Source organism: Oreochromis aureus, linkage group 9 (assembly GCF_013358895.1).
Source record: "Oreochromis aureus strain Israel breed Guangdong linkage group 9, ZZ_aureus, whole genome shotgun sequence".
In the NCBI taxonomy this organism is placed as follows: Eukaryota; Metazoa; Chordata; class Actinopteri; order Cichliformes; family Cichlidae; genus Oreochromis; species Oreochromis aureus.
In genome coordinates, this window is record NC_052950.1 from 236,129 (window position 1) to 245,688 (window position 9,560).

Sequence of the window (9,560 nt, forward strand, 5' to 3'; positions counted from 1 at the left end):
AAAACGGTGATTATTTATGTTCAGTGACTCATGGTTTGACCTTCATAAACATCTCTCTCGCTCAGTAACAAAACCTTAAATGCGCGTGCACCAGTTGCCTGATATGCACAGAGCACATCCACGTGGGCTTTTGGTTCATGCTGCCAGCTTTGCACGGATCCACAAATGTAAGTTGTATTCATGCAAGTCCCTGTATAAAACTGGGACATCTGGTTGTCCTCTGTATTCCTGCGGGGGGTTGTTTTTTAAACAGAACAGCTAATCTACGAGGAACATCCCTGCTAGGAAAAGTCGCTCAGTGTGCAGCTGCAGAGAGAGGGGACACATGCAGAGGAGTGAATATATGCAAACTAATCTCTGCATATTTTGAATATAGTTATATGATTGTTGGGTTTTTCTCTGTATCTGCTGTACAATATAAAGCGCCTTGAGGCGACTGCTGTTGTGATTTGGCGCTATATAAATAAAATTGAATTGAATTAATCCAGGTAATCTGGAACAGCACTCTGATAAAGCAGGCTAACACTGATGCCGGCTTAATGACTAATCCTGAACACCTCACGATATAGAAACAGTTCATTTAAACCATATATTAACCTTCATAGGCTATTTTGTAATGCCTTTAATTGTTAAACCTGTGTGTTTTATTAGAGCTGTGACAAGCTGTTGTGTTTATTTAGAAGATGTCAGGACTCTGTGTGCGGGCAGGCGGAGGTGAGGATCCAAACGCAGGACTCTGAGACTGAGTTGAAACTGAAAACCTTAGCTTTATTGCTGGTGATACACAAAAACATGAACTGAGCAATGATACTGACAACTGCAACACAGGCATAATTCTGAGGGTACGACACGACACCGGGCACGGGAAAACACAGGGCTTATATACACAGGGTGGTAATCAGGGAATGGCCAACAGGAGGGAGACACAGCTGGGAGAGATCAGGGCTAACGAGACAGGGGAAGCAAAGCCGCACACACTAACATAAGACATAGACTTTCACAATAAAACAGGAAACAAGAAACCACTAAACAAAGACGCAGACACGACACAGAGAGACAGACTAGACACTGAACTGAAACTGCAATAAACATGAGAACCCAAAATCTAAGAACTAATCCCTAAACCAGAATAACTGAAACACAAATTCATCATAGAACCCAACAAAGCACCAGAGAAACATAAAGAACAATCCATCATACAAAATTAAACCAAAACCATAACAACTCAAAATACTGGGTCCAACGGACCCAGAACCGTGACAGAAGAAACCCCTATTTTGTTAAAAATACAGCAAAAGAAGAGATGTTCCAGTGTTAGACGGGGACATGAAGGCAGCTTACGTTTGTGGATGTGAGCGTATCAGGCGAGTGGATGTTTCACGTAGTTTGACACATTTTTGGAAGTGAAAATGATGTAACTGGTGAACGTAATGATCTGTGTGCACATAATCACCATTTACTCAGGTTTGGATATTCCCATGTGTAAAATAAATACACACGTGGTCAAACACGTGATTTGTGAGTCCTCAGAGGTTGCACACAAATCACTGCACACATTTGTAAATCATACTTTATGCACACTTTTGTTGCCACAGATTATCGTGGCTTCAATAATAATAATTTCCTGTCTCTGAAGTTCATTGTGTTTCTGAAAACAACGTAATGGATTTATAAAACTATAAAAGGAAACTGTTTCAAATATTTAGTTGTTTTCTTGGATAAAACGTTCAGGCACGTGTTAGTTAAGAGTAGTACACCACAGTGTATTTATCCACAGTGTGTGTACGCTGTCACGGCTTGTATAGACGGTGTGTGGTTCTTACTGGGTAAACTCAGCAGCAGAGCAGCTTTGAATGAAGTGGAACCGAAGTGACTGTGAAAATGTTTCTTGACATTATTACATTTATTTAATTATCAACAGCACGTAGACTGTACGTGCCTTCATCATAAATCAGTGAGTCACGTCATGCGTGTAGGAGCAAAAAGAGCCCGTTTGTTTTCACAGCAGCACAACGGACAACACAGCTCGGCCTCACAGGCAGTGACACGTCCCACAGCACCGACGCGTGGGTGCGTGGATCGAGCACAGAAAGCGAAACCCCGTAACGGTGCGTGTTCCGCTTTAGGAAAAACCACGTGACCGGCCCGTAAACTGTGTTTCGTCCTGTGAGCGTAGAGTGGGTTTGATGACGTAGCGCTGTGGCACAATGTTCCTCGTGGGTCACAAGGAGAAATGAGGTCCGTGTTTTTTTAGCTCTGGAAGCTGTAATCTCCACATTTATGCTTAAAATGATGTTTTTATTAATGTGGCGCGAAAACTGCACGTCACTGTCTGAGTTTGTTTGCTGTTTAATCCAGCAGGTGTCGCTCTCCACGAGGCGCCACGGAGATGACGGCTGGTTTTTGGAGGTCTTTTTTCTGCCAGTAGAGGGCAGTGAGCGTCATGGGCTAAACAGGGACATTTCCAGGGACAAACGACGAAGCAGCAAAGAAAATGGGCGCACAGAAACAAAGCTGTGAACAGACCCAGCAGTGTCACTACTCGCTGTTGTAATGTGTCGCATAAAAACGATGCCACGGAACTGACCCCGCGCGACCCTTTATTGTGGTAAGTAACTTCCGGAATAAATCGGAAATTCGTAGTTCCCAGCCGGACATTTTTTGTGGAACTCTGACCCGGGATGGCGCCACTGAACGTAAACACTACATTACTCCCTCGTGACAACCCACAGTGGGCAGCCGGGTGTAGTGATGGGTGGGTGATAAGTGTGTCGTCATTACGTGGACAGGCTGGATAAAAGGAGCCAGAGAGAAGAAGGCCCACCCACTCTGACCTGTGCACCACAGGGGACTGTTTACATAAGCTCGGGTTACACCGCGCTAACAGCATGACGGGGAATATCGTGCAGTTATTTTGATAATAGCCAAAATAATAAAGCAGCACAGTGTCAATGCAGAATTTACAAAACACATTTATTAAGGGAGTAACGTCAAAAACAGGAATCAAAGTGAAAGATTTGTTTTGGAAAATTGTGAGTGTTTATGTGAGGGGTGAAAGGAAACGATCCCAGACTGAAGACAATGTCATTTTCCTGTGACGTGAACACACAAACAGTCCAAAAGCGGCTCCTCCTTTCAATGCAAACAGTCAAACGTTGTGCTAAACACGACATCTAACATCCACAGTGTCAGCTCTAAAGTCTGTGGTTAGTAAAGGCACTACATCCTTAAAGATTTTCGACTGGACCTGATAACCAACATGAGACAATAACATATTTCATACCTGAAGTAAAGGACGCACTCTTTGAATGGACATTTTTCCAACTAATGATTTTATTAGACTGAAATTTAAGGTGGATGTAAACGGTTGTATAACAATACTAATAATAATAATACATTTTATTTGAAAGCGCCTTTCAAAACACTCAAGGTCACCGTACACAGTGGAGTAAAAAGCAACATAAAAGCAAAGAGTTTACACAATCATAAAAGCATAAGACATAAACAAATTTAAAATAGTCGAATGGAGAGGTTATGTGGGATAAGCTATTTTGAACAAGTGGGTTTTGAGTTGGGACTTAAAGAGAGAGAAGGTAGAGATATTTCTTAAGTCAGGAGGTCGGGAATTCCAGAGTCGAGGAGCAGAGCAGCTGAAAGCCCTGCTCCCCATGGTAACAAGACGGGGGGAGGAGACGGAGAGTGAAAGGGAAGAAGAAGATCTGAGACAACGAGATGGGGCGGTGATGTTAACCAGATCAGAGAGATATGGAGGAGAGAGATGATGAATAGCTTTAAAAAGCTATGTTGTATGTTTTGTGGTAGTAAGTTAGTAAATGTAGAAACAGGGCAGTCCTGGAACAATGTGTGGAGCTTGGTGGGGAGTCTGGACCCACCCCCACTGAAAATAGTCAAATGTGGAATCTGTTCAGTGAATATAAAAGTGTGAGTGCAGACTCTTCACAGCTAAGCCTGACGTGAGTTACTGGACGAATCATCTGAAGCTGTTTATTACGTCTCTGAGGGAAATGGATCAGCCCATTAACTACTCTCATTACTTAATCATCCTAATGTAATATTCTATATATTTAATATTGTGTTCAGTGCTGCTCATTGGCTCTTTATTATCCTTTTTTGTCTTTAATATTTAAAGTGGACATGAAGCACTACATGTACAGACTCACTGACATCACTGAGCCTGCTCTCAGACACAGATGGAACTGTCTGTGACGCTGGATTTAACACTGAAGTGCTTAGAAAAACATGTTTAGCGCCACCTTGTGTCAGTACAGAACATGACATCATCAGGTTGGTTAGAATGACAGAATCAATAACTCTTACAGTGAAACTGGACAGAATATCCTTGATTTGTTACTGTTGCAGCAGTACAGTGACCCCTTAAACTGAGTTATTGGTAAGTCTGCTGACTCCACCAACCAACCACCTATTAACCAGCCAACCTGATGACGTCATGTTCTGTACTGGCACAAGGTGGCGCTAAACATGTTTTTCAAGTTGAACCAGTTATTTGTTAACACAGGCTAATTTATTGGTAGCTTCTCTCTAATGATAACGAGACTCAGCGTGAGCCTGCAGAAGCCACGCCTACTGTCAGTTATTGCCACAGTGCTGCAGTCAGTGACATCAAAATAAGAAATGTCTGTAAACTGTCCATGAAGAACCTCTGTCGAGGCTAACATCCAGAGTTCTTGTTTGCAGGAAAAGATCAGATGTTTTTCTGCACTTTAATGATTTTCCTTGACACAATATAAAATGCATTTATTCAAATCTGTTATTTTTAGCTTTTATTGGTTAGTTTTTTGCTTTGTTATCTGTTTTTTGTTTCACATGCTACTACGAGATCTTTCATACATCACTTCCTTAGGGAATAATATCAGGGATTCGTTTGTTGCAGTGCTAAATCATGAACGAACGGGAGGTTTCATTGATTGGTGTGTGTGTGCGCTGTTATGTTGTAAATAAGCTGGGTGGGTTTCTGACAGGGTTGTGTTCATATGTTGGGAACATTAAACGTGTGTGCGTTGTTTTCATGTTGATAATGAAGAGCACAGCTGCTGAGCTCGGACACAAATACACAATCAGTCATGAATGATTTTCATTCACACAGAAACATTGTTACAGCTCTGATACAGTCAGCTGTCACTGAGTCAGCTGATCACAGCCTCATTAAATCCCTTCTGCCTGCTAACCTTCTTTCTCTGTTTCAGCCCAACTACAGGCTTCTTTGTATAGCTTACTTCTTATAAGTCAAGAGTTGACGTGACTGTTCCCTTTTCCCTTGTATGTCATACACAGGGAGCCCTCTGATACCCCCTGTTGAAGCTCCCCGGATTAAAGACACATCTGCACCTGTGAGGAGCAGAAACCTCAGACTGGAGGAGACGCCTTAGAGAAGGAGGAGGTGCAGGGAGAGCACATCCTGCAGTTTGGGAATTAAAGGATCATCTTTCTTCTGGAGAATGATGCCGTGTGGTGAATGGACGGGTTTTACTCTGCTCCAGCACTCAGAGCACCTTCTACACCCTCGGTGTGTTTAGAGTGTTTTATATCTAAGTTCACACTCAGAGGTCAGAGGTCAGGATCTTGTAAAGTGTACTGTGTATAAAGAGAAGCTTCCTGATGCAAAACACTGTCTTCCTTTCTTATTTCATTCAATTACCACAAGTAAAACTGCTGGTTTTTAAGTGTTATAGGTGCGATGAATAAAGTTATTTTATAGGATTTCTGTGAAACGTTTTCAAAGTCTTGTTGGTGTCTGTCAGATCAGATTAACTGATACATGAAGCTGTTTCAGTCATTTACAAACCCCAGTTTTTACAGTTTTATCTCCTCAGTGTTACATCACAGCTTCAGTGTGTGTGTGTGTGTGTGTGTGTGTGTGTGTGTGTGTGTGTGTGTGTGTGTGTGTGTGTGTGTGTGTGTGTGAGTGACTTTAAAGTTATGCCTCAGGTGTGAAGCAGATTCCCACTGTGGGGTTAAAGGTGTGTTTTCTTTGTTCTTCCTTGTTAATCACTGTTTGTCATCAGTGATTTGGATTTTTGTCTCTGAATGTATGTTTGTAATTAAAATGGTTTTCTGATCACCTTTTTATTCTTCTTTGATATGTTTCTGCACTTAATTAGATGATCTACAAAATAATTCAATAAGGACAGATCATGGGGAAAAACTGAGCATGGTTTATTAAAATAGAGAAATTTAGCCACGTGGCAGTTAACCTAGATGAAGACAGAATCCCAGCAGTGAAAGGAGTCAGGAGACTGAGGAGGTGGGTTTCATGACTGAGTGTCTGAATGACAGAAGACCAGTGAGATGTAAAGCATGACGTCAGAATTAGGTTTGATAGTGCAGGAATAATGGAGCAATGTAAAGAAGAAGCTAGCAGGCGATCAGTGAGGAAGCCTTCAGAGGTTTTAAAGATGGTCCTGATTGAATTCATACACAAGCTCGCATTTCTTCATTCAGCTTTGTTGTGTGTGACTTTGTGTTAGAACTGGGGTCTGTGTGTGTGTGTTTGTGTGTGATTGTTGACATCACAAAAAAGGTTGAACCCTCCCTGGAAACTAACAGAAACCTATTTGAACATAGAAACAACAAACACATAATGAACAATACAGCATCATTAGTTTACTCTGCATCATGTACTCAGTCTAAGCACAGGTGCTGTTACTGTAACACTTCTGTATATAATCATAATTTGCAAATAAACAGGATAATCAAATAAAGTCACTCTGATGGCTCAGTGTAAAAAAAAAAACAGGGTTTTTATTGGCTAAAAAGCTGCAATTTGATTGGCTGTTTCTGCATTACATCCATAGGCAATGGGCCCCTGTGGGGGCAGTTTAGATTCTCCTGTAAATCTGACCCTACGTCTGTGGACTGTGGATGACCCACGGAAACACAGGGAGGCTCCGCCCAGGCACTGGGATCAAACTCATGAAGCTACCAGATAACCAATCATCTGCTGCTTCATGGCAGATTTAAGCATTCATTGAAACTACGCTGACTTTTGGTTTGGAGATTCCTCTGAGGCAAACAGAACGCAGCCTGTAAGCTTCTCAGCCTGGAGAGGATCTGTGGAGACAGTGGAGTAAATCAAAGAATACTGTGAGTGATGTGAGGCAGCCGCTTGCTTCCTGCTTTTTAAATCAGGACACGTCCCACATGCACCCCGTGTTCACAGAGCCTGCTACAAAGTATTTTTCATTCCCTGATCCATCAAACATCTAAATTAGCAACACAAAGCTCAACCAGTCCATGTGGTTGTATATGTCTGTATGTTGTGTGCGTGATTGTTTTATTGCAGTGAATGCAGATGTCAGGTGACTTCCACTGCGAGCAAACTTTCCCACGGGGACAAATAAACTGTCTGTCTTGTTGTTTGTCCTCGGGGACTTCTGATGTCCTCAGCAGTTCTATGTTTGTGGCAAAGTGCAGGTTTGTTCTTATTTTTGTGTGAAACAGAAAACACAAAGTTAAACATGCTTCACCCTAAAAGCCTTTTTAGCTTATTCTCATCTTCTCAGAACACAAGGACAAAGATCCAGACAACCACCGGAGATATCCATGACCTGTGTGTGTGTGTGTGTGTGTGTGTGTGTGTGTGTGTGTGTGTGTGTGTGTGTGTGTGTGTGTGTGTGTCCTTTGAGCCAGACTGGAGGTCTCATCAGAGCAGTCAGCTGTACTCAGCGGGACTGCCAATAGTACACATGATGACAGTACAATTTCATAAAAAGCTGCACACTCCAGGTGTTTGTGTACAAAGCCATCCATGTGTGACACTCATATTAACTGTGTCAGTGCTGTGGTCTGTACATTTATGAATGGAAGTCTTTTGACTGCAGGACAGCATCCGTCTCTGATCACCAGGTCTGTGAACATCTGCCCTTTTTAACAACAGGATCTCGTTCACGCCATCTACATGCTTTGTACAGAGAAACCGCCCAGCGCATCGCCGGAGCACCACTTCCTGCCATAAAGGACATCTACAGGAAGCGGTGTCTGAAAAAGGCTGGGAAAATCATCAGAGACCCCAGTCACCCATCACACGGACTCTTCACCCTCCTGCCCTCTGGGAGGCGCTACAGGAGCCTCCGGACTAAGACCACCACCACAGCTGTCAGACTCCTGAACTCTGCCTCCTGACATCTGACCCACATTAAACTCATGGACTAAACATACACACACTCACAACCACCCATAACTGAACACACACACAATGGACAAAACAAACAAATGGCCAACTGTACCCTAACACACAGTAATAACATGGACTGAACCACAACCACTAGCACTTTATATAACTACTGTATAATTTATCCATATATCTCACTGACCTCAACTGCACTACTGTAAATGCTGTATAGACAATCATACTGTACAATACAATAATCATAGTTCTACAACTGTTTATTAATACTGGCAATTGTATATCTACAATCTGTATAGTTTTCATATTTTTAACCATACGTATATCCTGTTCATAGCTTGTACACTCACTACAGCTACAGCCTGTACATACTTATAATATATTAGATATAGTATATAGTACAGGAGTCTGGTGAGGAACTTTGTCACATGGAGTCACACAAACCACCTGCAACTCAACACCTCAAAGACCAAGGAAGTGGTTGTGGACTTCGGGAGATCCAGACCAGGTCCAGTTCAGGTAGAGGGAGAGGAGGTGGAGGTGGTCAACACATACAAGTACCTCGGGCTGTGGGTGGACAACAAACTGGACTGGTCATGCAACACAGAGCACCTGTATAAAAAAGGCCAAAGCCGACTGTACTTCCTCAGGAGGCTGAGGTCTTTCAACATCTGCAGGAAGCTCCTGAGGATGTTTTACCAGTCGGTGGTTGCTGGAGTAACTTTCTATGCTGTGGTGTGCTGGGGGAGCAGCACAGCAAAGAAGGACTCATCCAGGCTGGAGAAACTGATCAGGAAGGCTGGCTCTGTGGTCTGTGAAGCTGGACACTCTGGTGTCAGTGGCAGAGAAAAGGACACTAAAGAAACTGCTGGACATTATGGACGATGCTGGGCATCCTCTGCACATGGTCATAACCAACCAGAGGAGTCTGTTCAGTGACAGGTTGCTTCTCCCAGAGTCAAGAACCAGCAGACTTAAAAACTCCTTTGTCCCACAGGCCATCAGACTGTTTAACTCCTCTCTGGAGGGGAGAGGGAGGGGAAACAGGGGGACAAGGGAGGGCGGGAACAACTGAGCTGTAGGTGCTTTTTTACACTGTGCAATATTCGCAATATTTTTTCTTATATTCAACTGTGCAATAATCACTGTGCAATATACTCACTCAAATGTGCAATCCTATTTATCCATGTTACATATTCAGTATTTATATATGTGTATATGTGTATATATGGTATATTATGCTTATATCCTTACTCTCATTCCCCTTATTGTATCTGTAACATGCAACTTCTGTCGGTGCTGTGCTGCTGGAAACTGAATTTCCTGGAGGAACCCACCCGAGGGATTAATAAAGTTTCATCTAATCTCTATCTATTCATAACATACCTTCATACCA

At 42.7% G+C, this 9,560-nt stretch overlaps 1 long non-coding RNA gene across 2 annotated transcripts; it reads left to right on the forward strand.

Annotated features, from left to right (window-relative positions):
- The first annotated feature begins 2,020 nt into the window (after positions 1–2,020).
- LOC116320079 lies at positions 2,021–6,100 on the forward strand. Of its 2 annotated transcripts, none has more exons than XR_004199432.2 (3): positions 2,021–2,238; positions 2,359–2,608; positions 5,314–6,100. It is a non-coding gene; the product is annotated as an uncharacterized LOC116320079 (long non-coding RNA). The 2 variants fall into 2 exon arrangements; XR_004199431.2 differs by having other exon boundaries at positions 2,362–2,608.
- Positions 6,101–9,560: the final 3,460 nt, after the last annotated feature.